The sequence below is a fragment of the Mauremys reevesii genome, linkage group 14, assembly GCF_016161935.1.
Source record: "Mauremys reevesii isolate NIE-2019 linkage group 14, ASM1616193v1, whole genome shotgun sequence".
NCBI classification, from domain to species: domain Eukaryota; kingdom Metazoa; phylum Chordata; order Testudines; family Geoemydidae; genus Mauremys; species Mauremys reevesii.
Genome location: NC_052636.1, coordinates 20,551,259 through 20,577,846, shown reverse-complemented (window position 1 = coordinate 20,577,846; position 26,588 = coordinate 20,551,259). Strand labels below are relative to the sequence as shown.

The following is a 26,588-nucleotide window of genomic DNA, read 5'->3' as shown; positions in this document are numbered from 1 at the left end:
TGTGGGAGAGAAGAGTTTGGAGAGAGATTTCCAGATCTCTGATCTGCCCAGACAGATGTATTGCTGCACCCTGGATAGAGTCACTTTCCTGTGGAAAAGATGAGAATCAGACAGAGGAAAATCCAGTTCCTGACTCCATATCCCTCCTGCTGGGGTGTGGCTGCCATGGGGTCAGTGTCTGAGGGGATCCCCCACAGTGACTCCTTTGGTTCTGCTTTTTTCTAGCCTTGTGTTCAGAGACTTTGTTAGGGGGTGAGGGGAGGGAGAAGGGAGGTTAAAAATGTCACTGTGGGCTTAGCCTGGCAGGAGAGGCCAGGTCTACACTGTACAAAGAGATCAAGCCTTTCTCAGCATGGCAGACTCTAGGGTGCCTGTCTGCAGGAAAAGGGCCTGAGGGAATCATGCTGTGAAATGAGTTAAAGCCTGTTCTGAAACCTTCACAACTGCCCTTCTCGCCCTGCCAGGCTGCGGAATAACGTCCATGTTTCGCTCCAGTTCATCCCGTCCTCTCGTTGGACAGGGGAGAGAAATGGCTGCAGAGGAGCCAGTTCAGGTAGGTATTATCAGGGGGTTGCTGGTGGGTTCCTCCATGGGGGGGAGAGGGACAGCAAATACGTGGGAGATAGGAAGGTTTGCACAGGCTGGTTTGGAGGTTGCAGTCTGGTTTGCAGGAAATGCACAGGGTGGAGAAAGGTGGAGGCCAGGGTGTGCTAAACCTGCTGGGAGTTATTTAATATGTGGCCTAGATTCTAGGAACAGACCCAGGAGGTTCGGCGGTGGAAATGCTCTAGTTTGTGGAGCAGAAAATAACCCAGCTGCATGGGGCTGGGAAAACTGACCAGACTCATAGTTCTGGAGCCCGACCTGACTAACCAGCGGCTGCTGTGAGATATGAAGGGGGCACCCACCAGTGAGGCTTAGGGGAGATTCCCCTCCCTTCCCATCCAGCTCTTCAGAATGGGGAGGGTGTTGGGCTTCCTACCAGGGAGCTGTCCCTGGACCCTGCTAGGGGCTCCATCTCCTGAATCAGTCAGTGGCTAGTAGGTGTGTGATGGCTCTGCTGGGGGAGAGGAAGGGCTCTCGCTTCGTCCCCTCCCCCTGGTGTTTCCTGGATGCTCTGAGCAGGGTGGGGGTGGGACTTTGACTGCAATCCACCCAGAGTTTCTGTTTGGCTCCTGTCCCCCATGTATAGGGGGGCTGTGAGTGGGGCAGCAGGTACTGAGTGTGGGACTCTCGCTCTTTCAGGGGCCGGTGACCTTCGAGGAGGTGGCTGTGTATTTCACCAGGGAAGAGTGGGCTCTGCTGGACCCCACTCAGAGAGCCCTCTACAGGGATGTCATGCAGGAGAACCATGAGAATGTGACCTCACTGGGTAAGGGTTACTCTCCCCTCTGTTCTTGGAAGGGGAAAAGCAGAGAGATGGTTCATGCCAGCACCACAATGCCACCTCTACTCTGCCCTGTTGCAGCATCACCCCGATATGCCAGTGACACACACACACACTGCCACAGACACCCCCCCCCCCATTGCAGAACGCTTTGGGAACAGAGCACAGGAGCCGTATTGCACAGTGTCAAATAGCTCCTGTTTCCTCAAGTAAAACTGAGGGTTAGGTGCGGCATAATCAGCAGAAGCTTCCTACCCCTGACCTCTCAAACCCTGAGCCTTCTCCACCCAGACCACAATAATGCTTGGGGTGTAACGAGCTGCTGGAGTCAGAGCTGCTGGCCCAGGTTTACTTATCACACAGACAGTCCGTGCGTCCTTGAATGCTGGCTGGGGGTATCCAGAGAAGGAAGCTCAGTGGCGGATTTAGCGTTAGTGGGGCCCTGTGCTCAGCTTCATTTTAGGGGTCTCTCCTTGGGACTCAGGCAAGAAAAAGAACATTCTCTCATTTCCCTCCCACCCCCATTTTTCATTCTTTTTTTCTTCCTCCACCTCCTAAAAGTAATAGGAAGTAAATGAGGATAAAGCGAGGTACCTTGATTGTTTTTGTTGTCTGAGTTTTCCACAGACCACTTGAAAATCGCTGAGCGTCTCAGTGCACCACCTAATGATCTTTCCAAATATTGTTTGTACCGTTAGCTAACTGTTATCCAAAATGCTTTATAAGAGCCCTTTATTACAAACTAAATAAATAAAAATGTTGGAGTGCAGGGTCTGGCCAGGAGTTAGAGTGTGGAGCAGTTACCAGGAGCAGCTCCTGTTTCATGCGAGTAATGCAGGTGGGGATGTGGGGGGGCAGGAGGCTTCTGGGAGGGGTGCAGGAGTCAGGGCTGGGGGTGTGTGATGGGCAGGGGGGTGGAGGAAGGAAGGGGTTATGGGTGGCTGCAGGAATCAGGGAGGGCAGGGAACTGGGGTGTGTTTGAGAGGGGTGAAGGAGTAAGGACTTGGGGTGTGAGGGGGTGCAAGGGTCAGGTAGGGCAGGGTGTTCAGGGTGCAGGAGTCAGGCCTGGGGATGCAGGGTCTGGGAGGGAGTTAGGGCGCAGGAGCAGCTGGAGATTGGGGTGCAGGGTCTGGCCAGATTTTAGGATGCAGGAGGGGGCTCAGGGTTGGGGCAGGAGGTTGGGGTGTGAAGTGCTTACCTGGGGCAGCTCCCATGTGGTGTGAGGGGTGCAGGTGGCAATGTAGAGGGTGGGGTGCAGGAGCTCCCATTTGGTGCTCAGGGTGCGGTTGAGGATGGGGTGGGGTGCAGGAGTCAGAGCATGGGGTGTGAGAGCTCATTATGTGGGAGGGGATGCAAGAGTCAAGTCTGGGGGCTAGGAGGGTGGGCTGGGGTACTGGGGGTGCTCCCAGCCTCCTACCCTGAGTGGCTCAAGCAGGGGGGTATGTGATAGGGGAGTGCTTTGTAAAGCAGTGAGCAAGTGACCAGGGAGCTTTTCAAACAGGGCTGCTAACGGGGAGTTTCGTGAGGGAGTTTGGAAGGGGAGTGGGAAGGGGGGAGGTGCTCTTGCCATTCTTTAAAACATTTAAGCTATAATACAAACTTCTTGATTGAAACAAAACCCCTGTTGTTAACCTAGGTGGCTGTAAGAGAGAATGCAGGCAGAAGCCCAGCAGCAGAGTGGGGGCTATCCTGTTTATTGCTCTCAATGTAGCATGTATGAATACCTGCCCTGTGGGCGGGGGGCTTACGTGTGCATTCGGTGCAAGAAGCTCCTGGCCCGCAGAGACCGCGTGGAGGCTTTGGAAGCCAGGGTGGTGGAACTGGAGATGCTAAGCGAGGCAGAGAAGTATGTTGAAGAGGCTTTTCCGGGACACTGTAGATTTCTCCCACCTCCGGTCAGACAGCCACTGCGCTGTTGAGGAGGATGAAAGGCCCAGGGAAGGAGAGCTGTCAATGGGAGCAGAGGGAAACCTTCCCATAGTTGGGACCCTCCTCCCAGATGGTGTTGGGGTAACCTCTTGCACTGCGGTTACCTCTCCGGGGAGGGAACCCCAGGCATTAAGAAAAGGCAGCTGTTAGTAATGGGAGATTTGATCATTAGAAACAAGGATAGCTGGGTTTGTGATGACCGGGAGAACCGTATGGTGACTTGTCTGCCTGGTGCAAAGGTTGCTGATTTCTCGAGGCATCTAGATAGATTTATGTGTAGTGCTGGGGAGGAGCCGGTGGTCGTGGTACATGTAGGCACCAGTGACCTAAGGAACGGTAGGTGAGATGTCCTGGAGGCCAAATTTAGTCTGCGAGGAAAGAGGCTGAAATCTGGGACCCCTATGGTGGCATTCTCAGAAATGCTTCCAGTTCCACGCGCAGGGCCAGGTAGGCAGGCAGAGCTTCAGAGTCTCAGTGGATGGATGAGATGATGGTGTAGAGAGGAGGCGTTTAGATTGATTAGGACCTGGGGAAACTTTGGGGATGGGTGAGCCTATACAGGAAGGATGGGCTCTACCTAAACCAAAGTGGAACCAAACTGCTGGCACTTAACATTAAAAAGGTTGCAGAGCAGTTTTTAAACTAAGAGATGGGGGAAAGCTAATGGCTGCAGAGGAGCTCGTGGATCGGACAGAGACTTGTCTTAGAGGAGAGACTAGTGATAGAGATTTTCTAGTTCTAGTCAGGCAGAGAGGCTGGAAGAGGATAAAGTAGGGGCCAGATCAGACGAGAAGCATTCACACACACGAATCTGACACATCAGAAAAGGGCAGACAAATAAACAGCGGCAAGTTTTTAAATGCTTGTACACAAATGCCAGAAGTCTAAATAATAAGATGGGTGAATTAGAGTGCCTCGTGTTAAAGGAGGATATTGACATAATAGGCATCACAGAAACCTGGTGGAGTGAGGACAATCGATGGGACACAATCATTCCAGGGTACAAAATATATCGGAAGGACAGAGCAGGTCATATTCGGGGGGTGTGGAGGGGAGTGGCACTGTATGTTAAAAAAAAATGTAAACTCAAATGTAGTAAAAATCTTAAATGAAACCATATGTTCCATAGAATCTCTATGGATAGTAATTCCATGCTCTAATAAGAATATAACAATAGGGATCTGTTATCGACCACCTGTCAAAGACAGTGATAGTGAGGATGAAATGCGAAGGGAGATTAGAGAGGCTATCAAAATAAAGGAATCCATAATAATGGGAGATTTCAATTACCCCCATATTGACTGGGTACATGTCACCTCAGGACAAAATGCAGAGACAAAATTTCTGGATCCTTTAAATGACTGTTTCTTGGAGCAGCTGGTACAAGAACCCGCAATGGGAGAAGCAACTCTCGATTTAGTCCTGAGTGGAGCGCAGGATCTAGTCCAAGGGCTAACTATAACAGGACCGCTTGGAAATAGTGACCATAATATAACAACATTTAACATTCCTGTGGTGGGAAGAACAGCTCAACACTGGCATTTAATTTCAGGAAAGGGAACTATGCAAAAATGAGGGGGTTAGTTAAACAGAAATTAAAAGGTACAATGACTAGAGTGAAATCCCTGCAAACTGCATGGACACTTTTCAAAAACACAATATTAGAGGCCCAACTTAAATATATACCCCAAATTAAAAAACACATCAAAAGAACTAAAAAAGAGTCACCGTGGCTTAACGACCATGTAAAAGAAGCAGTGAGAGATAAAAAGGCATCTTCTAAAAAGTGGAAGTCAAATCCTAGTGAGGTACATAGAAAGGAGCATAAACACTACCAAATTAAGTGTAAAAATGTAATAAGAAAAGCCAAAGAGGAGTTTGAAGAAGGGGCTAGCCAAAAACTCAAAAGGTAATAACAAAAGCAGGAAGCCTGCTAAACAGGCCTGGGGCCACTGGACGATTGAGATACGAAAGCAGCCCTTAAAGACGATAAAGTCATTGCGGAGAAACTAAATGGATTCTTTGCTTCAGTCTTCATGGCTGAGGATGTTGGTGAGATTCCCAAACCATTTGTGGGTGACAAATCTGAGGAACTGCCACAGATTGAAGTGTCACTAGAGCAGGTTTTGGAACTACTTGATAAACTTAACTGTAACAAGTCACCGGAACCAGATGGTATTTACCAAGAGTTCTGAAGGAACTCAAATGTGAAATTGAGGAACTATTAGCTATGGTTTGTAACCTGTCCTTTAAATCGGCTTCTGTACCCAATGACTGGAAGATTGCTAATGTAACGCCAATATTTAAAAAGGGCTCTAGAGGCGATCCTGGCAGTTGCAGACTGGTAAGTCTAACGTCTGTACCAGGCAAATTAGTTGAAACAATAGTAAAGGAATAAAATTGTCAGGCACATAGAAGAACAAAAATTGTTGAGCAAAAGTCATTATGGTTTCTGTAAAGGGAAATCATGTCTTACTAATCTATTAGAGTTCTTTGAAGGTGTCAACAAACATGTGGACAAGGGGGAATCCAGTGGACATAGTGTACTTAGATTTCCAGAAAGCCTTTGACAAGGTCCCTCACCAAAGGCTCTTACATAAATTGTTATCATGGGATAAGAGGGAAGATCTTTTCATGGATTGAGAACTGGTTAAAAGACAGGGAACAAAGGGTACGAATAAATGGTAAATTTTCAGAATGGAGAGGAGTAACTAGTGGTGTTCCCCAAGGGTCAGTCCTAGGACCAATCCTATTCAACGTATTCATAAATGATCTGGAGAAAGGGGTAAACAGTGAGGTGGCAAAGTTTGCAGATGATACTTGTGACGATGCGGTTCTGATGGGACCCAACTGAGAGTGACAAATCGCTTAAAACAGGGCAGTTACAGCCCAAGGCTGGGATTTTTCCACCTCTAAGGCAAACGAAACCAGCCAGACAAAGAGGACTTTGGTTTCACCTCACTGGTTAACCACAAGTCACACAAGCAATTCCCTTAGACACTCCAGTCTTCCAGTATCACCACCAGTGCCACTCGTCCTGGGGATGAATGGTTATGAAAACCAACACCCCAATACAAGAAAAAGGTTCTCTCGATCCCAAGGAATCAAGCCCCAGACCCAGGTCAATATACACATCAGATCTTACCCACAAATCACGCTGTTGCCAATCCTTTAGAGTCTAAAGGTTTCTTCATAAAAGGAAAAACATAGAGATGAGAGCTAGAATTGGTTAAATGGAATCAATTACATGCAGTAATGGCAAAGTTCTTAGTTCAGGCTTGTAGCAGTGATGGAGTAAATTGCAGGTTCAAATCAAGTCTCTGGAGTACATCCTCCTCTGGGATGGGTCAGTCAGTCCTTTGTTCAAAGCTTCAGTTTGTAGCAAAGTTCCTCCAGAGGTAAGAAGCAGGATTGAAAACAAGATGGAGATGAGGCATCAGCCTTTTATAGGCTTTTCGAGGTGTAAGAACCTCTTTGTTCTTACTGTTGAAAATGACAGCAAAATGGAGTCTGGAGTCACATGGGCAAGTCCCTGCATACTTTGCTGAGTTACAAGGCGTATCTGCCTTCTCTCAATGGGTCAGTTGAATAGCTGATCGTCCTTAATGGGCCATCAAGCAGGCGAGGCAGAGCTAGCACCAAGTTGTCTGGGGCCTTGTCTACACTACAAGACTATTTCGAATCAACTTAGTTCGAATTTGTGGATTCGACCTTATGAAGTCGAATTTGTGTATCCATACTAAATACACTAATTCGAATTTCTGAGTCCACATTCACGGGGCCAGCGTCGACTTTGGAAGCGGTGCACTGTGGGAAGCTATCCCACAGTTCCCGCAGTCCCCGCTGCCCATTTGAATGCTGGGTAGAGCCCCCAATGCCTGCTGGAGGGAGAAATGTGTCGAGGGTGGTTTTGGGTAAGTGTCGTCATTGAACCATCAATCACAACCTCCCTCCCTCCCTCCTTGAAAGCGCCTGCGGGCAATCTGTTCGTGCACTTTTCTGGTCAGTGACAGTGCGTACGCCACAGCACTGCAAGCATGGAGCCCGCTGCGATCATCGCCGTTTTCTCCTCCTCGCACTTTATCGTCCACCTCTTCCACAGTCAGCTGCTGAGAAATTGGGCTACTTTTCAATGGTGCTGCAAGCACCGGGGGACCGTAGGGGACGTTTTACCAACATGAACGTCGGGTGGCCAGGCAAGGTTCATGATGCGTGTGTTTTCAGGAACTGTGGGCTGTTCAGACGCCTGCAGGAAGGTAGTTTCTTCCCGGACCTCGAAATAAGTGTTGTGGATGTGCAGATGCCTATAGTCATCCTCGGGGACCCAGCCTGCCCGCTAATGCACTTGCTCATGAAGCCCTATACAGGCGCCTGGGACAGCAACAAGGAACTCTTCAAACACCAGCGAGCAGCGAGACCTGTGACTGTTCATTTTCTTGACAGAGAAGCTGAACCTGCCCCTGTATCTTTACCCAGTTACTGTTGAGTCTCCTCTTCGGTTACATACCCCGTTCACCCCGTTACCCCCACTTCCAGCACACGTGTAAAAATAAAATACATGTCCCATTATTACTTAACAAAGGTTTCTTTATTCATGACTTTTCGTGAAAGGGTTGAAACTGGGACGCAGACTGTGCTGGGTAGGGTGTGCGGTGATGTAAAGACCGCCTCTAAACTCAAGGAATGACAGGCTCCTGCTCCTAGAGCGGTCCGCAGTGCCGGAATGCTTCTTTCAACGGAGCCTGCCATCCCTCTTTATGGAATTCTGTCTGCGGGCGGATATGTGACCTTGTGCTGGAGGAGGACAGATACAGATTCCTCAGCTGCGTGACTCAGCGGTCCAGGACAAGGACCGCTGTATAAGATCTGTAACCGCCCTCCCCTGCTGCAAAGTCACATCTCCCCCACCCACACAGATCCTGGAAACCACCTCCCATACCGACCAGGGTGCCTACTGACTGCACCGTGTGTGTGACCCGCTGCTGATCCTGCCCCCGTGTCTGTACCCTGGGAAAGGTGACTGTCCTATGCAATTAACCACCCCCTTCCCCACGCCCCCCATTCGAACACAGTATCCTTTGAAAAAACATAATGGAAACAGTAATTAACAGCAAAGCATTTTTATTAATTACGTAGACAGTTAGGGGATGGGACTGGGATTGGGACTACTGTGAGTCTGTAAGTAAAGGACTTCGGCAAATGTAGGGTATGAGAGCTTTTGGGTAATTGAGCACTGTGCTGTGGTGCTGTGACAGTATTCACGTCCCCGGCCGCCCCTCCTCCTGGTTACTTTGGGTGAGGGGGATATGGGACTTTGTGGCGGGGGAGGGCGGTTGCAGATACACTGCAGGGGGGCTCTGTCCTCCTGCGGTCCTGCAGAACATCCACAAGGCGCCTGAGCGTGTCCGTTTGCTCCCTCACTAGTCCAAGCATTGTTTGAGTCGCCTGCTTGTCTTCCTCACGCCACCTCTCCTCCCGTTCGCTGTGTGAGCGCTGGTACAGAGAGACGGTCTCCCTCCACTGTATCTGCTGGTCCGCCTCGGCTAGGTAGCAGTCCATACGTTCCTCGAACATCTTGTCCCTTGTCTTTTTTTTTCGCCGCCTAATCTTGCCAAGCCTCTGCGAGGGGGATGCTGTGGCAGGTCTGGAGACAGTGGAAGCTGTGAGATGGGAAACAGGGAGTGAATTCCTTGCAAATATACATTTTTGCGAACAATTAACTGAGTCTAGGCTGTCTGTGTGAATTCTTGGTTGAGAGCCCTGTGCCTGCTGGGGCACAAATCATTTTTGCGGTGGATTCTGGGTAAATGTCGCCATTCATTCCTTCCTCCGGGAAAGCAACGGCAGACAATCATTTTGAGCACGTTTTCCATGAATTGCCCTGGCATACGCCATAGCGTGGCAACCATGGAGCCTGTTTTGGATTTTGTGTATGTCACCATATGTGTACTAGATGCCGCTGACAGAGGCGGGCCAGCAGCGCTGCACAGCAGCATGCTTTTGCTTTTGCATGACAGCAGCGATGGTTGTTTTCCCTTTCACTTTTCACTTTTCCCTTTCACTTCTGGGGGTGGGTGGGGGGTGCGCGCAAATTGCAGAACTATGCCCTGACCCACCGCGGACACTGTGTTTGACCCTAGAAGCATTTGGAGCTCATCCAAGAATGCAAATACTTTTCGGAGACAGCAGGAACTGTGGGATACCTTGCGTCCTCATTCCCCCCTCCCTCCATGAGCGTCCATTATATTCTTTGGCTTTCCGTTACGCTCGTCACGCAGCTGCTTGCTGAGTCTGTGCTATGCCGTCTGTCCGTAGATTTTTTAAAAATACTTTGGGCCAGGCGTAAAATTACATTAATTCCCCTAATTAGATGCAGGAGTCTCCGAGCGAGATCACCCTGAGGACGGTCACTGAAGGAGATAGAGAACGCATGCTGCGTGAAAGCTAGCATGAACCAGGGCCCGATGCAGCCGTGCTCGGGGAGGCAGTGCTCCATGAGTAATTCATGAAAGCCTCGCGCGGAAAAGTATGCTACCACGGAGCACCCAATAAGGCAGCTCTCCCCAGGAACCTCCTGCTGATGCTTTCCGATTAACGGAAGGAGAGCTTCGTTGAGATCTCCCTGGATGATTTCTGTTCTATCCCCATATATAGAGAGACCTCCTTTTCACACACTTAAGATTCCTGTTATATTAAGAATAAAAGTTAACATGGTTAAAGCACTTACCGACTGATCCTTCCCCTGATTCAGGATCCGGGTTCATGGCCGGGGAGGGTTGGTAGGGGATCTCCGTGACGGTGATGAATAGATCCTGGTGGGGTAAGCCAGCGTTGTAAGCGCTGTCGCCTGCCTCGTCCTCCACAAACACTTCCTCATCTTCCCCGTCCGCGAACATCTCCGAGGAACTGTCTGTCGACACTGTCCCATCGTCAGAGTCCATGGTCACTGGTGGGGCAGTGCTGGCAGGCTCCGTAGCGTCCGTTTGCCGCTTTGATTTTTTGGTAGCCTTGTCTGGGGTCCTTTGTTTTCACGCGGCGCTGCGTTGCATGACGGCTGTATCCTCTGTCTGGATCATGGCTCTGGAGACCTTCTCGTAGGTCTTTGCATTAAGTTTGTTGGAGCGCAGCTCCAAAAGCACAGACTCCTCGCCCCACACACCGATCAGTCTATACTGGGTCCCTCTTTCTATTCAGATATTACATGAACTCCTCTGCTGGAGAGCTCTGCATCGCTGCCGGTGCTGCTGAGCTCGCCCCGATGTCCAACCACGAAATGAGATTCTAACTGTCCAGAAAGGAAAAGGAATTCAAATTTTCCCGGGTCGTTTCCTGTGTGGCTGGTCAGAGCATCGAAGCTCGGACTGCTGTCCAGAGCGTCAGAGTGGTGCAGTGTGGGATAGCTCCCGGAGCTACTAAGTTCGATTTGCATCCACACCTAGCCTAATTCGAGCTAGCAAGTGCGAATTTAGCGTTACTCCACCTGTCGGGGTGGAGTACCAAATTCGAACTAAAGAGCCCTCTAGTTCGAATTAAATGGCTTCCTGGTGTGGACGGTTGAGCGGTTAGTTCGAATTAACGCTGCTAAATTCGACTTAAAGTCCTAGTGTAGACCAGGCCTGGGATGTCTCCCAGAAGCACAGCACACTGTCCAGCACACTCCTGAACAATGGGAGCTCATATGAAATCTGTTGTTTCATCAGTGGAAAATGACATGCACCAGCCTTGTTATTCCAAATGGAGTTTCCAACACACTTTAATCCAAACACACTGGTTTGATAAAAAAAGGAAACAAAATTTTTAACTACCGAAAAAAAAGATTTGAAGTGACTACAAGTAATGAGGCATAAAAGCCAGAATTGTTTATGAAAGAAATGCAAAGATAAAACACAAACTAATGTTTAACCTAACAAGCTAAAAGGGATTTAAAACAAATGTTTCTCTCACCATGTGCTGAGACAGGCTGGTTTTCCTTTCAGCCAGGACTCCCCCTAACCTGCCCCTGCTGCCCACATTCAGTTCTTCAGGAGTTGTCATGAGCAGAGCGAAAGGGGGAAGAGAGAGAGTCTCATGCATTTTCCTCACCTCTTTTTATAATTCAGTCCTTTGTACTAGAAACCACTTCAGTTCTCAGCTGAGTCATGGTGACAGGCTGTCATAGATACGAGCTTCAAGTGTCCCTGTGATGGAATGTAAATGTCATCTTCACACCTTCCCCCTGGTGGAGAATGGCTATTTGACCAGCTGTTTGCCTTGCTGTCTCTGAGGAACTTAAGGTTAGGGTTGCAGCTTTTTCAGTAATATCATACCGTAAAATCTCATCACTTTCCATACAATGTTGCTACACATTGTAACAGGAGTATCAGAGGGGTAGCCGTGTTAGTCTGGATCTGTAAAAGGAGCAAAGAATCCTGTGGCACCTTATAGACTAACAGACAATTAGCAGCATGAGCTTTCGTGGGTGAATACCCACTTCTTCGGATGCAAGTAGTGGAAATTTCCAGGGGCAGGTATATATAAGCAAGCAAGAAGCAAGCTAGAGATAACGAGGTTAGTTCAATCAGGGAGGATGAGGCCCTGTTCTAGCAGTAGAGGTGTGAAAACCAAGGGAGGAGAAACTGGTTCTGTAGTTGGCAAGCCATTCACAGTCTTTGTTTAATCCTGAGCTGATGGTGTCAAATTTGCAGATGAACTGAAGCTCAGCAGTTTCTCTTTGAAGTCTGGTCCTGAAGTTTTTGCTGGAGGATGGCCACCTTAATATTTGCTATTGTGTGTCCAGGTAGGTTGAAGTGTTCTCCTACAGGTTTTTGAATATTGCCATTCCTAATATCTGATTTGTGTCCATTTATCCATACAAACGGACTTCACTAAAATAAGACAGGAGATCTACATTACTCACTTCACCTCTCTACAAAGGAAAAATGACTGTAAGCTGTCTAAACTCCTACCTGCTACGTGGGGCCACAACTGTGGTACCCCTAACCCACCCAACAATATCGTCAATCTATCCAACCACACACTCAGCCCAGAAGAAAAGTCTGTCCTATCTCGGGACTCTCTTTCTGCCCTGCCACCCCACCAACATGATACAGTTCTGCGGCGATCTGGAAGCCTACTTTCGCTGTCTCCGACTCAAAGAATACTTTCAGGACAACACTGAACAACACACTGATACACAGTTACCCTCCCACCAACAGCACAAGAAGAAGAACTCCACATGGACTCCTCCTGAGGGTCGAAATGACAGTCTGGACCTATACAATGAATGCTTCCGCCGACGTGCACAGGCAGAAATTGTGGAAAAACAACATCGCTTGCCTCATAACCTAAGTCGTGCAGAACGCAATGCCATCCACAGCCTCAGAAACCATCCTGACATTATAATCAAAGAGGCTGATAAAGGAGGTGCTGTAGTCATGAACAGGTCTGACTACCAAAAGGAGGCCGCCAGACAACTCTCCAATACCAAATTCTACAGGCCACTTCCCTCAGATCCCACTGAGGAATACACTAAGAAACTGCATCATCTACTCAGGACGCTCCCTACGCTAACACCGGAACAAATCAACATATCCTTAGAGCCCCGACCAGGGTTATTCTATCTACTACCCAAGATCCACAAACCCGGAAATCCTGGACGCCTCATCATCTCGGGCATTGGCACTCTCACTGAAGGACTGTCTGGATATGTGGACTCTCTACTCAGACCCTATGCCACCAGCACTCCCAGCTATCTCTGTGACACCACTGATTTCCTGAGGAAACTACAATGCATTGGTGACCTTCCAGAAAACACCATCCTAGCCACCATGGATGTAGAGGCTCTCTACACAAACATCCCACACACAGATGGAATACAAGCTGTCAGGAGCAGTATCCCTGATGATGCCACAGCACAACTGGTTGCTGAGCTCTGTGCCTTTATCCTCACACACAACTATTTCAAATTTGATGACAATATATATCTCCAGATCAGTGGCACAGCTATGGGCACCCGCATGGCCCCACAATATGCCAATATTTTTATGGCTGATCTGGAACAACGCTTCCTCAGTTCCCGTCCACTCACGCCCCTTCTCTACCTATGCTACATTGATGACATCTTCATCATCTGGACCCATGGGAAGCAGACTCTGGAAAAATTCCACCAAGATTTCAACAGCTTTCACCCCATCATCAACCTCAGCCTGGACCAATCTACACGGGAGGTCCACTTTCTAGACACCACGGTGCAAATAAGTGATGGTCACATTAACACCACCTTATACCGAAAACCTACCGACCGCTATGCCTACCTTCATGCCTCCAGCTTCCATCCCGGACACACCACAAGATCCATTGTCTACAGCCAAGCACTGAGGTACAACCGCATCTGCTCTAACCCCTCAGACAGAGACCAACACCTACTAAATCTCCACCAAGCATTCTCAAAACTACAGTACCCGCAAGAGGAAATAAGGAAACAGATCAACAGAGCCAGACGTGTCCCCAGAAGCCTCCTACTGCAAGACAAACCCAAGAAAGAAACCAACAGGACTCCACTGGCCATCACATACAGTCCCCAACTAAAACCCCTCCAATGCCTCATCAGGGATCTACAACCCATCCTGGACAATGATCCCACACTTTCACAGGCCTTGGATGGCAGGCCAGTCCTCGCCCACAAACAACCTGCCAAACTGAAGCATATTCTCACCAGTAACTGCACACCGCACCATAGTAACTCTAGCTCAGGAACCAATCCATGCAACAAACCTTGATGCCAGCTCTGCCCACATATCTACACCAGTGACACCATCACAGGACCTAACCAGATCAGCCACACCATCACCGGTTCATTCACCTGCACGTCCACCAATGTAATATATGCCATCATATGCCAGCAATGCCCCTCTGCTATGTACATCGGCCAAACTGGACAGTCTCTAAGGAAAAGGATAAATGGACACAAATCAGATGTTAGGAATGGCAATATTCAAAAACCTGTAGGAGAACACTTCAACCTCCCTGGACACACACTAGCAGATCTTAAGGTGGCCATCCTGCAGCAAAAAAACTTCAGGACCAGACTTCAAAGAGAAACTGCTGAGCTTCAGTTCATCTGCAAATTTGACACCATCAGCTCAGGATTAAACAAAGACTGTGCCTGGCTAGCCAACTACAGAACCAGTTTCTCCTCCCTTGGTTTTCACACCTCTACTGCTAGAACAGGGCCTCATCCTCCCTGATTGAACTAACCCCGTTATCTCTAGCTTGCTTCTTGCTTGCATATATATACCTGCCCCTGGAAATTTCCACTATTTGCATCCGAAGAAGTGAGTATTCACCCACGAAAGCTCATGCTGCTAATTGTCTGTTAGTCTATAAGGTGCCACAGGATTCTTTGCTGCTTGTATTGTAACAGGAGGCTATTCAGTAGATTATGTCTTTTCAAATGGTACCTCACAAGCCCTACAGTGATAAATGAAGGGGAGGGGAGGGATCTCCCTTTTATAAACACCCAGCCAGCCAGTTGGCTGTAAAATCCCTGTTGGTGCGAGTTCTCTGCTTGCTTTATCTCTAAAGGGTTAACAAGCCAACAGGGTTTAAAAAAAAAAAGTTTTGGGGACCTGACCAAAAGAGCCAATGGAAAGGCTAGAACTTTGTTAAATGGGAAAGTAACTTTCCCTTTGTCTGTTGTTCTCCGGAGAAGGCGACACGGAGTAGCAATGCTGTGTATGGCTTGAAGCTGGTATGAAAATTCATCTTCCATACCTAGAAGAAATGATTTGGCCAGGGAATGTTTAGACAGACACAATCAGGTTTATTTTTTATTTTGGCTTTTGGATCTACTCGGTGCTATCCCAGATGCTTTTGTTTGCTTGTAAGCTTTAAGCTGAACCCCCAAGAAAGCTATTTTGGGTGCTTACAAACATTTTCTTTTAAGATCTAGCAGAAGCCTAAGTTCCAGATGTATTGTTTTCCTTTTCAGTTTTACTAAAATTTACCTCTTTTAAGAACAGGATTGGATTTTTGGTGTCCTAAGAAGTTTGTGTGTGTTGTTTGATTAGCTGGTAGCCACAGCTAATTTCCTTTGTTTTCTTTCTCAGCTCTTTCCCAGAGGAGGTGAAAGGGCTTGAGGTGCCCCAGAGGGAAGAATTCTCAAGTGCTCCTTCCTGGGTCCAAGGGTTTGGGGGGGTTTTGCATTTGAGTGGTGGCAGCATTTACCAAGCCAAGGTCAGAGAAAAGCTGTAACTTTGGGGGTTTTAATACAAGCCTAGAGTGGCACAAATTAATCTGTAGAATCCTGTCGGGCCCCCACTTTCTGCACTCGGAGTGACAGAGTGGGGATTCAGCCCTGACGCATACTATGAACAAAATTGATCATAATTTTCTAGAAGAGTGAACATAGGGGAACAGACTAGCACAGTGTCTGTGTGTTCCCAACATATATGTGGGTATTCTAGTCCCTCACAAGCAAGGTGTTCGGCATCTTCAAACACCTGAGGAACCGGTCCTGGGAATTGACTGGTTTATTAAGTGACACTGTATGGAATTGAGAGACACTCTATATTATTATTATTTTATTATAAATACTGTGGCAAATTGCCAGTACTGTTATGCTGGGTCTCGTACTTTCTCTTCTTTGGGGAAGGTTCAGGGCGCCATTGCTTGCCTCCTAATCGGTATTTTAATTACCCCACTAGTGTCCTTGAGGAGGGGAGTGGAGAGGGAGGGACCTGGGCCCGCCCTCTTCTCCAGGTCCCAACCCAGGGGCCCTGAGGTTAGTGGTGAACCACTTGTACTGGCAGTTCCTTCCCTGGGCTACTTCCTCTCCTGCCCTTCAGCTTGTGGAGGGCTTCTTGCCCTCCTTCTACACAAGCCAGGTGCCCCTTACCTAGGGTTTTTGGATTTCTCAGCCCACCGCAGCACTCCTCCAAACTTTCCTTTTGTCTCTCTTCAAAACTGCTCTCTGCTCCAACCAAACCTTCCAACTCCCCACACTGTCTGGCTGAAGCAGGGTTTTTTATCACCTGACTGCTGGTGCTCTAATTGGCTTCAGGTGCTCCAGTTAATTTGTAGCAAACCTTCCTCCCCTTGCAGGGAATAAGGCTCCCTGCTAACACTCTCCTGCTGCATCACAATACCAATATGATGAAATTGCAATGAATTGTGCTATATATGCCATGTAAGGAGTCAGTGAAAATGTTATGAGTTTCCACGTATGATAATCTTGTTTCTATCTTTGTATTGTGAGTTACAGATATGTAGGGTATATCTGTATTCCAGACTTGTGCATTGTTTCTGAGTGACACCCCAGATATAGTGGCATCAGCCCTGCCCAGCCTGTTCGATGGCCCAGCCAGAGTCATCAGCCATACAATGAACCCATTGAAAGGATTAAGGGGATACGCCTATTGAGTCAGCAAGACATGCAGGGTTATGCCTGTTGTGGCAAATTGCCGGCACTATTATGATGGGTCTCCTGCTTTCTCTTCTTTGGGGGGGGGGGGGTCAGAGCACCATTTCTTGCCCCTGAATTGGAATATTAACTGCCCCACTAGTGTCCTAGAGGAGGGGAGTGGAGAGGGATGGACCTGGGCCCACCCTCTACTCCAGGTCCCAGCCCAGGGGCCCTGAGGATAGTGGTGAACCACTTGAACTGATGGTTCCTTCCCCTGGGCTACTTCCCGCTCCTACCCTTCAGCTTGTGGGGGCTTCCTGCCCTCCCTCTGTACAAGCCAGGTGCCCCTTACCTGGGGTCTTGGACTTCTTAGCCCACTGCAGCACTTCTCCAAACTTTCCACTGCTTCCCTTCAAACTGTTCTCTGCTCCAATACCAATCCTTCTGCTCCAGCTCCTTCCCTGTCTGATTGGAGCAAGGGTCTTTATCAGGTGACTGACTGCAGGTGCTCTAATTGGCTTCAGGTGTTCTAGTTAATCTATAGCAAACTTTCTTCCCTCTGCAGGGAATAAGGCTCCCTTCTAACCCTCTCCTGCTGCCCTCTGGCCAGGCTGCATCACACTGTGTACTGAGAACTCCAAGGCTTTTCCATGCCATGTGCTGTGAAGCTTGTGTTTGGGATACAGGAATTAGAAGCCACTTGGCAAAAGGAATATAAAGGGCAGCTGCGTCATCTCCATTTTGTCTTCAATTCCTCTTCCTACCTCTGGAGCAACTTCTCTACAAACTGAAGGCTTGAACAAAGGACTGAATAATGTGGATGTGTACCAGAGAGCCTTTCAAGCCAGTAACTCACCAATACTGCTAAGAACCAGATGTATAGATTTCTGAATGTGTCTGACTGCTTTCCCATTTAACAACTCCCTATTTCTTTTTCTTTTATAATAAACCTTTAGTTTAGATGCCAGTGATTGGCTGGCATCGTAGTATTTTGAGTAAGATCCAAACCTATACTGACCTAGTAATGTGACTGACTCTGGGGTCAGAAGAACACTTTGTTTATGTGAGCAGAGTTTTTAAATAACCTCTCACTGTGCTGGACCTAGGTGCTGATTGGGAGTCAGAGAACTGGAATGCAATAAAGGGGGCCATGTGATTTCTTTTTTCAGTTTCTCGATAACCAGTGTGGGGGATCAGAAGCACAGTTGGTGACTGGTTGGTGAGTTTAACTTTCGTGTTAACCACCAGTTTGGGGAGCCTCTGCTCTCCCTTTTTCAGCCTGCCCTGGTCTTGGCATTTTCAGTGAGGACTAGCCCAGGCACACCGGGTCACACTAAGTATTAAAGTTAAATTAATAGAATGTTTTTTTATGACAAAGTGTTATGAAATCAACGGAACTCCTTTGTTTTCTTTCATCTGAGCAGGGTTTCCATTTTCCAAACCTGATGTGATCTCCCAGCTGGAACAAGGGGAAGAGCCGTGGGTCTCAGACCTGCAGGGTTCAGAGGGAAAACAGACCCTGAGATCTTCCTGCAGAGGTGAGGAAACATTAAACCAACTCTGAGTGTGAAAGTGCCTGAAGGAAACATCTGGGATGCCCTACCAAGCCCTTGAGAGGTCTCTCAGTTCATTATTGTTGCCAGCAGGGGTCATATTCTCAGGGTAATTATAGCTCATGGCTTCCCGTAGATTCTAGTAGACACCAGGCAGTAGCTTCCTCCCTTCCCCCTGAGAATTTGGATGGCATTTGAAAGCCAAATTGATCCCCTCCTCTCTCCTGTTTTGGGGAAGAGTATGGGGGAGTTCAGTTTGTGATTTTTATTTGACCTCCCTCCAGCACGTAGGTTGTTTTGGCTTTTCACTTTTCATCCCTGTTTGATGTTTCTGTCTTTTTCACCGCAGGTGATGCAATGGCATGTGAGAAAGAGGAGCAGAATTCTCAGCAGAAAAATGTTCAGCAAGTGGATAAACACAGAGAATTATTGCAAAGATCAAAAAGCCATGTGTCCAGGAGTCATGAGGAGGAAAAATCCTGTGAGATTCAGCACAGACCAGAAAGAGAACAAGGAAACCAGCCGGGGGTGAAAATGGGTAAACGTATTTCCTCTGAGGGAACTCAGAAGGACCTCAAGGAAACCACAACAAAGCAGGAAATCATCATTGGAAAGAGAAAAAATACATGCACAGAGTGTGGAAAAAACTTATGTGACTACTCAGCCCTTCTTAATCATCAGAGAATCCACACAGGGGAAAGGCCCTATGAATGCTGTGAGTGTGGGAAAACCTTCAATCGCAGATCAGACCTTTCTGAACATCAGAGAATCCACACAGGGGACAGGCCCTACGAATGCCGTGAGTGTGGGAAAACCTTCACTAGCAGCTCACACCTTTTTAGACATCAGAGAATCCACACGGGGGACAGGCCCTACGAATGCAGTGAGTGTGGGAAAAGCTTCACTAGCAGCTCAGACCTTTATGTTCATCAGAGAATCCACACAGGGGACAGGCCCTACGAATGCCGTGAGTGTGGGAAAACCTTCAGTCGCAGCTCAGACGTTTCTAAACATCAGAGAATCCACACAGGGGACAGGCCCTACGAATGCCGTGAGTGTGGGAAAAGCTTCACTCAAAGATCAAACCTTTCTGAACATCAGAGAATCCACACGGGGGAAAGGCCCTATGAATGCCGTGAGTGTGGGAAAAGCTTCACTCAAAGATCAAACCTTTCTGAACATCAGAGAATCCACACGGGGGACAGGCCCTACGAATGCCATGAGTGTGGGAAAACCTTAAATTGTAGATCAGCCCTTTCTGTTCATCAGAGAATCCACACAGGGGACCGGCCCTACAAATGCAGTGAGTGTGGGAAAACCTTCACTCAAACATCAACCCTTTCTGTTCATCAGAGGATCCACACAGGGGAGAGGCCCTACAAATGCCGTGAGTGTGGGAAAACCTTCACTAACAGCTCACACCTTTCTAGACATCAGAGAATCCACACCAGGGGACAGGCCCTATGAATGCCGTGAGTGTGGGAAAACCTTCTCTTGGCACTCAGCTCATGTTAGCCATCAGAGAATCTGCAAGGGCAGTGAACACCATAAAACCCTCTAGGGCTATCAATTTTTTTTCTTTCATACTTTTCCTGATTCCCACATAATAACTTTTTTAATCTGTTTGAACTGTTTGCAGCACTGTTATCCCTCAGCTTGGCCAGATGAGTGGCCCATTTATGCCTTTTGTAGTTTGCCTTCTTTTGAGGTGGGCCCATTTGTCCTTTCTATCAACTCAATTATCCCACAAGTAACTGGAGTGTGCCCTTCCTATGAGGAACCAGGGAGCATCACATTTATACCTTTCCTCCTATTGCAAAGTTATTGTTAGAGTTGCCAGTGATACAGATTGAATCCTTGCCAGTTGTTCTCACATTGCTCTGGGTTGTGCTAAAGAGCAGTTACATTGGGAATTTTTCATGTTATAGTTAAATAAAGAGGAGCAGGGGAAAAAAGTGTCATTTCAGCCTCTGTGACACTGGAAGGAGATGGGGTGGTTCAGAGATTCCCTCCTTCCCCATCACTCCAGAACTGTTACATTTTGGCTTCTCTGTGCAGAGTTTATTTTCATCACATTCTATCCCTCCACTTCTCAAAATGTCATATGAGGAAGAGTTCTCAGCTGTCCGTGCTTGGAGATGATGCTTTGATTTCTTTCCTCCTATATCAGAGTCGCTATGACTGGAGATGAAAGTGTCAAAGACCTGGAAGGGGAATTTAAATGAATCCCAAACATAGTGTGATTATTTGGCATTTAAATTCCAGGTTTCATCTATTGGTAAAGCCACTTCTGGCAAGAGGACTATTTTGTCCCCCATTATGGGATGCTGGGATGCTTACAATTTTGTAAATAATATAACTGACTATTGAGAGAGTGCTGAGTGAAGCTGCTTTGAATGGATCAGAGGAGAATGTGATGGGAGAATCTCTTGTCCTGATTCTAAATAATCAGATGTAACCTGGAATGTCTCTTGATACTTTCATTGTCATGTATTCTGTCTCTCTGTGATGTGGGTTTCTCTCTTTCCTGAAGGCTGTTTGCTCACCCAATTGGATATTAGTTCAGTTCGATAGGACGTAGCTCAGATTTCTTGGAGAATTGAAGACAAATGACCGATTTCCTAAAGTCCTCATTTGTCACTTCAGCTTTGCTTTTTCCCCACCCCTCCATGATGACACGGAGAAAGTTCAAGTGCAGTTCTGTCAACAGTGGAGAACTCTCCAATTTACTGCACATGCTAACAAAGAAACAGCAGTGATTTAAAATCTCTATTCGGAAATGGTGAACAACAGCAGAAGCCCAATTAACTGAAGGAAGTGTATATGATCACAGTGTAGTTCAATTATTTAAGTCAGTATTTTCTCAGATGATTTGGGGAGAGAATTCCACATTAAGTGATTTTTAACTTGGCAAAGTGCCCATGTATTTGGTTCCCGAAGCATTTTTGTAACCCATGCCCCACAGAAGATCTTTCCTATTTGGAATGCTCCCCTTCATGATGCAGGTGTTGAGGAAAGAGAAGTGGTTTTTTTTTTTTTCAATTTATCCTTAATAGATGCAAAAAATGTGTATAAAATGAAATCAGTGTTGGAAATCTAATAGCAGCAGAAAAATAGCTATTTTTAAATAGAAATTCTAGCTCTGGTAATGAAGATTCTGATCCAGGCCTGTATCCAGTCCCTTGCCTGGACCCGTGTCACCAAATTAAAGAAAAGCTGGGCATGTTTCCGGAAGCCATTGCTTATGACACTGCTGAGATTTTGAGTGGTTTTGTAAAGGATTCTACTTCTGAGAAGTGTAAATTTACCCTAAAAAGGGCAAGGAAACAAAGGGCATCAGGAATGTATGTTTTTTCGGATGAGGCAAGAAAAGGGAGTAGCATTGTCCCCCTTGGGTAGCCCCTGTTCAATTCCAGGTCAGAAAGCAAAACTCTTCTGCAAGAATATCCAAAAAATATTGTGTTTCACTTCACTTCATAAGTACAGTTGTGTGGCAATTAAATGATGACCCTAAAATTTCATAAAAGCAAAGAACGCTGAACAAAAAAGTGTGGGAAATACGGCTGTATCTGAGAAAATGGCTTGGAATGAAGGAAGACAAAAATTGATCGGTTGAGAGAAAAGACCCTGTTTCCCCCTAGTTTGGAATGTCTCTCACAACTACTGGAATAGAAAAGCTAAACAAATGGTGCTCTATTGTTGCAAAGGAGATTGAAGTGAGGCCATTTTCTCCAGATAAAAGAAAATGGTCATGTCAGGAGTGGGATTTGAAACCACGTCTCTATGCAGAAACCAGAACACCCAAGAGAGAGGGAAAAAGAGTCTTAAAACTGGCACTTTGGACCAGTCCACAATCCTAACGCTACAAAGAATGTGACTTATCAACCCTAGTTTTCATCATATTTGATGACACTCTTTAGGGAGGCCAAGATGGCACATCTCTTTCAACTCTTAGAGCCCTTCTCCAGCACAGCTGATTTTTAGGCACACTCACCCGGACCTAAATTTACACATTTCCTGGAGTTCCATGAGTTCTGCAGTGTTGGAATCTCCCTGCTCACGTTTTAAGTGAACAAAAGATGGGTGCTGGCATTCGGAGACCCTCAAAATCCTGCCCTGGGGGCCAGACAGTTAAGCAACCAGCATCCACAACCTCTACCATGATAGCATCCTGTCTGGCAACAACTCACTTATCAATAGCTGGGGTCTGAAATCCTCATTTCTTTGTTGTTCTGTCACTGTAGTCTCCACTTTCCTATTGCTTGTCTGTATAATCTCTGTCTGGTTCTGTGATTGTTTCTGTCTGCTGGATAATTAATTTGTTGGGTGTAAAGCAATTCAGGTGGTGGGGTATAACTGGTTAGATAATCATGTTACAATATGTTAGGATTGGTTACATTTCAGTAAAATGATTGGTTAAGGTATAGCTAAGCAGAACTCCAGTTTTACTATATAGTCTGCAGTCAATCAGGAAGTAAGGGGGGGAATGGGAATGGGGGTAGAGGAATTGGAGTTATGTTTTGCTGAGGGGGGGAATAGGAAGAGGGACACAGATAAGCCTCTGTGGTGTCAGAGCTGGGAAGGGCGATACTGAGGAAGGAAATTGGAATCATTGCTTTCTGGAAGTTTGCCCCAATAAACATTGAGTTGTTTGCACCTCTTGAACTGCAGGTATTGCTGCTCTCAGGTCATGCGAGAAGGACCAGGGAATGGGAGGGTGATGGGATAAACCCTCTAAGAAGTACATCTTTCAGGGTGTGAAAAACCCTGGAATCAGTATAATTAAGCTGCCCTAAGCCATGGTTAGATAGTGCTAAATGAAAGGAAAGATTGTTCTATCAATGTAGCTATTACAGGGATGGAAAACCCCTCCACTCACTGTAGCAACTGTCTACTCCACAGTGCTGTAGCAGTGTCACAGCAGCATTTTAAGTGTAGACAGCCTCAGAGTGAGACCAGGTCTGGCTCTGTGGATGCTCCGGCACTACAACAAGAGCAGTGACAATACACTAATGCTTCCGTGATTGGCAGGATTCAAACTTGCCTGGGGAGACCCCAATGGATTTCTAGTCCATCGCCTTAACCACTCGCCTGCAACTACTTGGTGTATAGGTGCTTCACTACACAATGATTCTGTTCTCACTGAATTGTCACTTCACATTGCTCAGACCAGCTCCCCCAGCACACTCCTGACTATGCATTAGTGTAAGTGTGTCCATGGCTGAACAACAAGGGTTCCTGCCCATTTCCCTTCCAGCTGGAGCATGATTAGAGTGTGTTTGTGGGTAACGACATTGCTATAGATTGTTGTTCAGTCCCCACACTGACAATTCAGACCGTCCCGTTCCTATTCGAATCTGCACCAGATCATGCCAATAGCCGGAGTCAGGATTTCTCTGGGGCACTGAAATGTTTCAGGGGGTTGGTGCATGAACTCAGCCTTGCATCCATCCCTGATGTTTCATGGACTAACAACAGCAGCGTAAAGAAAGAGCTGATCCAATATCTCACTGTCAGAGGTGAAGGTGGCCTCGTCCCATCTGCATGACCATTGCCATTGCAGGAGAGAAGGTTTCAGTGGAATCGAATGCCCTGGCTCAAACGAGAGACACAGGGAGGTTTTGCTGTTCATGGATCTGTGCAAAGGAAATTGTGTCTCTGTGTGAAATTGAGGAGGGAAATGAAACGTCCCCATGGTGGCCCAATGCCCTAAGGAATGTGGGCAATGGACTCCGGCTGGGAAATGATTTTACAGGATCAATGTATTGCCCTGATTAAAAGCTATGGCTAAAAGGCAGCCACTGTTGTTAGTACCTGAACCTGGGTAGAGACGCCCGAGTGGGTATCAAGTCCATTGCCTTAACCAGGGGTAGTCGATTATTTTATCAAAATTCAAATTTCTTGGTCAAGGCATAGTCAATATATAGACGCCAGAGAAAATAATACACTGATGATAAGAAGAAGAATATAGAAATATTTTGCAGTCACTATGGGCATAACTATGATAATTGTTTTGTGTTTCACTCTTTATATATGGCACCACCTTCCTTCCCTTTAGACTTCTAGTTTACCAAGGGTAAAACTAAATGTCTCTTCAGATACCAGGGCGTGTTTGTGTTCATTCCTGCTAGCTACACAGGGATTTGATGTAGCTGCTTTCAATCCTCCGGCTCTGCTGGGATAAGTAACATTTCAGGCGGTCACTGAACTGAAGGAGGGAGATCATTTTTTGACAGGTTACGCCTCCTCTTAAAGGTGTTTGTCTGGTAGCCTTGGTTCCCAGGTCTCTTCTGAGGGAAAAAAGTTTCTGTGCAAAATACCAAAACTTTTAACAGAGCGGAGGGAAAGGCAACGGCCACATGATGAGGCCACAACATGATTCTTTTATGTGGGATGACTCTGAACACTGACTGATCTGCACTCTCTTGTGTTTGAAGAGATGTTTAGTTTTGCACTTGGGAACCTATAAGGCTGAAGCAATGTTCTGGATAGTGACACAGCGATTGAAGGGTTATTTAAGGTTGTAAAAATTGTTAAAAACATTGAGCTTAAACTTGAACTGCCTGTTATTAAAGGCTGGTTTCCCCACGTCGGTTCCATAAGCTCTGCTAGAAAGGCCCTGGGTTTTCTCCTGCCTCGGTGGGAACTAGAGGGGAATTGTCCCCTGCTGCCCTTGGCTCCAGGCTGATTTTTCTGGGGAGGGGGCGTGGAATTGATTGATTTGCTGTTGAGAAGGGAGCCAGGCCAGTTCTCAGGGAACGAGAACTCCCAGCATCGGCCCAGCCCAGGCTGCTGCCCTGTCCCAGCCTCTGTTCCCCTGGGGGCCCTGCGTGTTTGACTCTAGAGCAGGCCGGGAGCAGCAGCTGAGGCAGAGGACACCTGGGCTGGGCAGATAGGAGGGAGTTTAGCAAGTGGAAATGGTAAAACCACAGTGAATACTACCTTGGACTCGACGGCATTTCTGCATTGGTCTGTCTGCTTTGGGGCAGGGACAATGACACGTCCTGCTGCATTCGTCATTTTAAAGGGTGGTTTAGGATTTTCATTCTCAGACATAGTGCACAAAGCAGGACTCAACCCAGGATGCAAACAAAATGAGCCACTCACAAGTTCTGGCAGCCACAATGAGCGTTTGGTGCGAGAGCTCAGACCTGCCTCTGTCCCAGAGGGAGGGGGGTGTCTACAAGGGGCTTGGACCACTGATCTATCAGTGCCTAACTCCCAAACTTTCAGTAACTCTATCATCAGTGCCTGTGAGTGTAATTTAAACCATGAGAAAAACCACACTAGGCTAAACCAAAGGCCCATCTAGCTCTGACAGTAGCCAATAGCAGGTGCCCCCAAAGCCACCACTGGGAGTTGAACCCAGGATCACTTGTTTAGAAGGCAGGTGCTTTAGTCAGCTAAGCCATGGGGCCTGGCTGGGTGTAAGACATAGTGTCTGCCCACACCTGACTCCCTGCCATCTCCACCAGGACCTGACAAGCTTTCCTTGTGTTTGGATTCTGCAAAGCAGAGGAGCAGGTGACGTTTTCCTTGCAAGCTGTGTGTGTGAGTGAATCTTTGGCCAGGTCTGCACTACAAAGTTGTTTCAGCAGAAATATATTGCTCAGGTGTGTGAAGAACACACAACGCTCCCTCGGTCGGCAGCTTGGTGTGGCTGGTGTACACACTGCAATGCCACGTCTGGCGACAAACCTGCCCTGTTTTGGTGAAAAAATAAAACCACTTTGATGAGAGGCCTAGAGCTTTTTGCAGCAAACTTACAGTGACAGAGTGCCAGTGTAAATGCTGCTGGTCATTAAATCACCATAACTGGTCTCCGCCAGTATCCCACAATGCCCACCGTGAACTCACCTGCCCTGCATTCCTGCTAAAGACGCTGGGCCCCTCCCCTTTCATAGCTCCAGGAAGTTCTGACAGCTGAGCCTGCTGCTCTGCTCCGGCAGCCAGGAGCAAATCACTGCCGTGCAATGCTGCTCTCTCCAGCACTGCGAACACAGAGCAGGGGGCGGGAACTTCCATACATGGGGGGGCCACCGGCATCTGAACTGTGACACCCCATGACACCCCTTCCCTCGAGGAGGCTCTTACCTTCTAAACAGGGACGGCTGTTTTCTAGTAAAATCACTAAAAGGGAAGGAGAAAACTCGAAAGAGGTTCCTCCTGGCACTCACGTCCGTGAACCCGAATACTCTCTCAGTCCTCAGAGAGAGACCCGGAGAAGGAGACTTGCTGAAGCAAAGCCACAGGGGTCTCTGAGGTTTCCCTGGCCCCTCGCCCCTGTCCTGCCTGGCTGATGTCAGCATCTCTCTGTGAGGTCACCACCTCCCCACCA

At 47.5% G+C, this 26,588-nt stretch overlaps 1 pseudogene; it reads left to right on the top strand.

The window, feature by feature from the left end:
- The window catches only part of LOC120381541, a 682,838-nt pseudogene that overhangs the window by 225,448 nt on the left and 430,802 nt on the right, over positions 1-26,588 (top strand).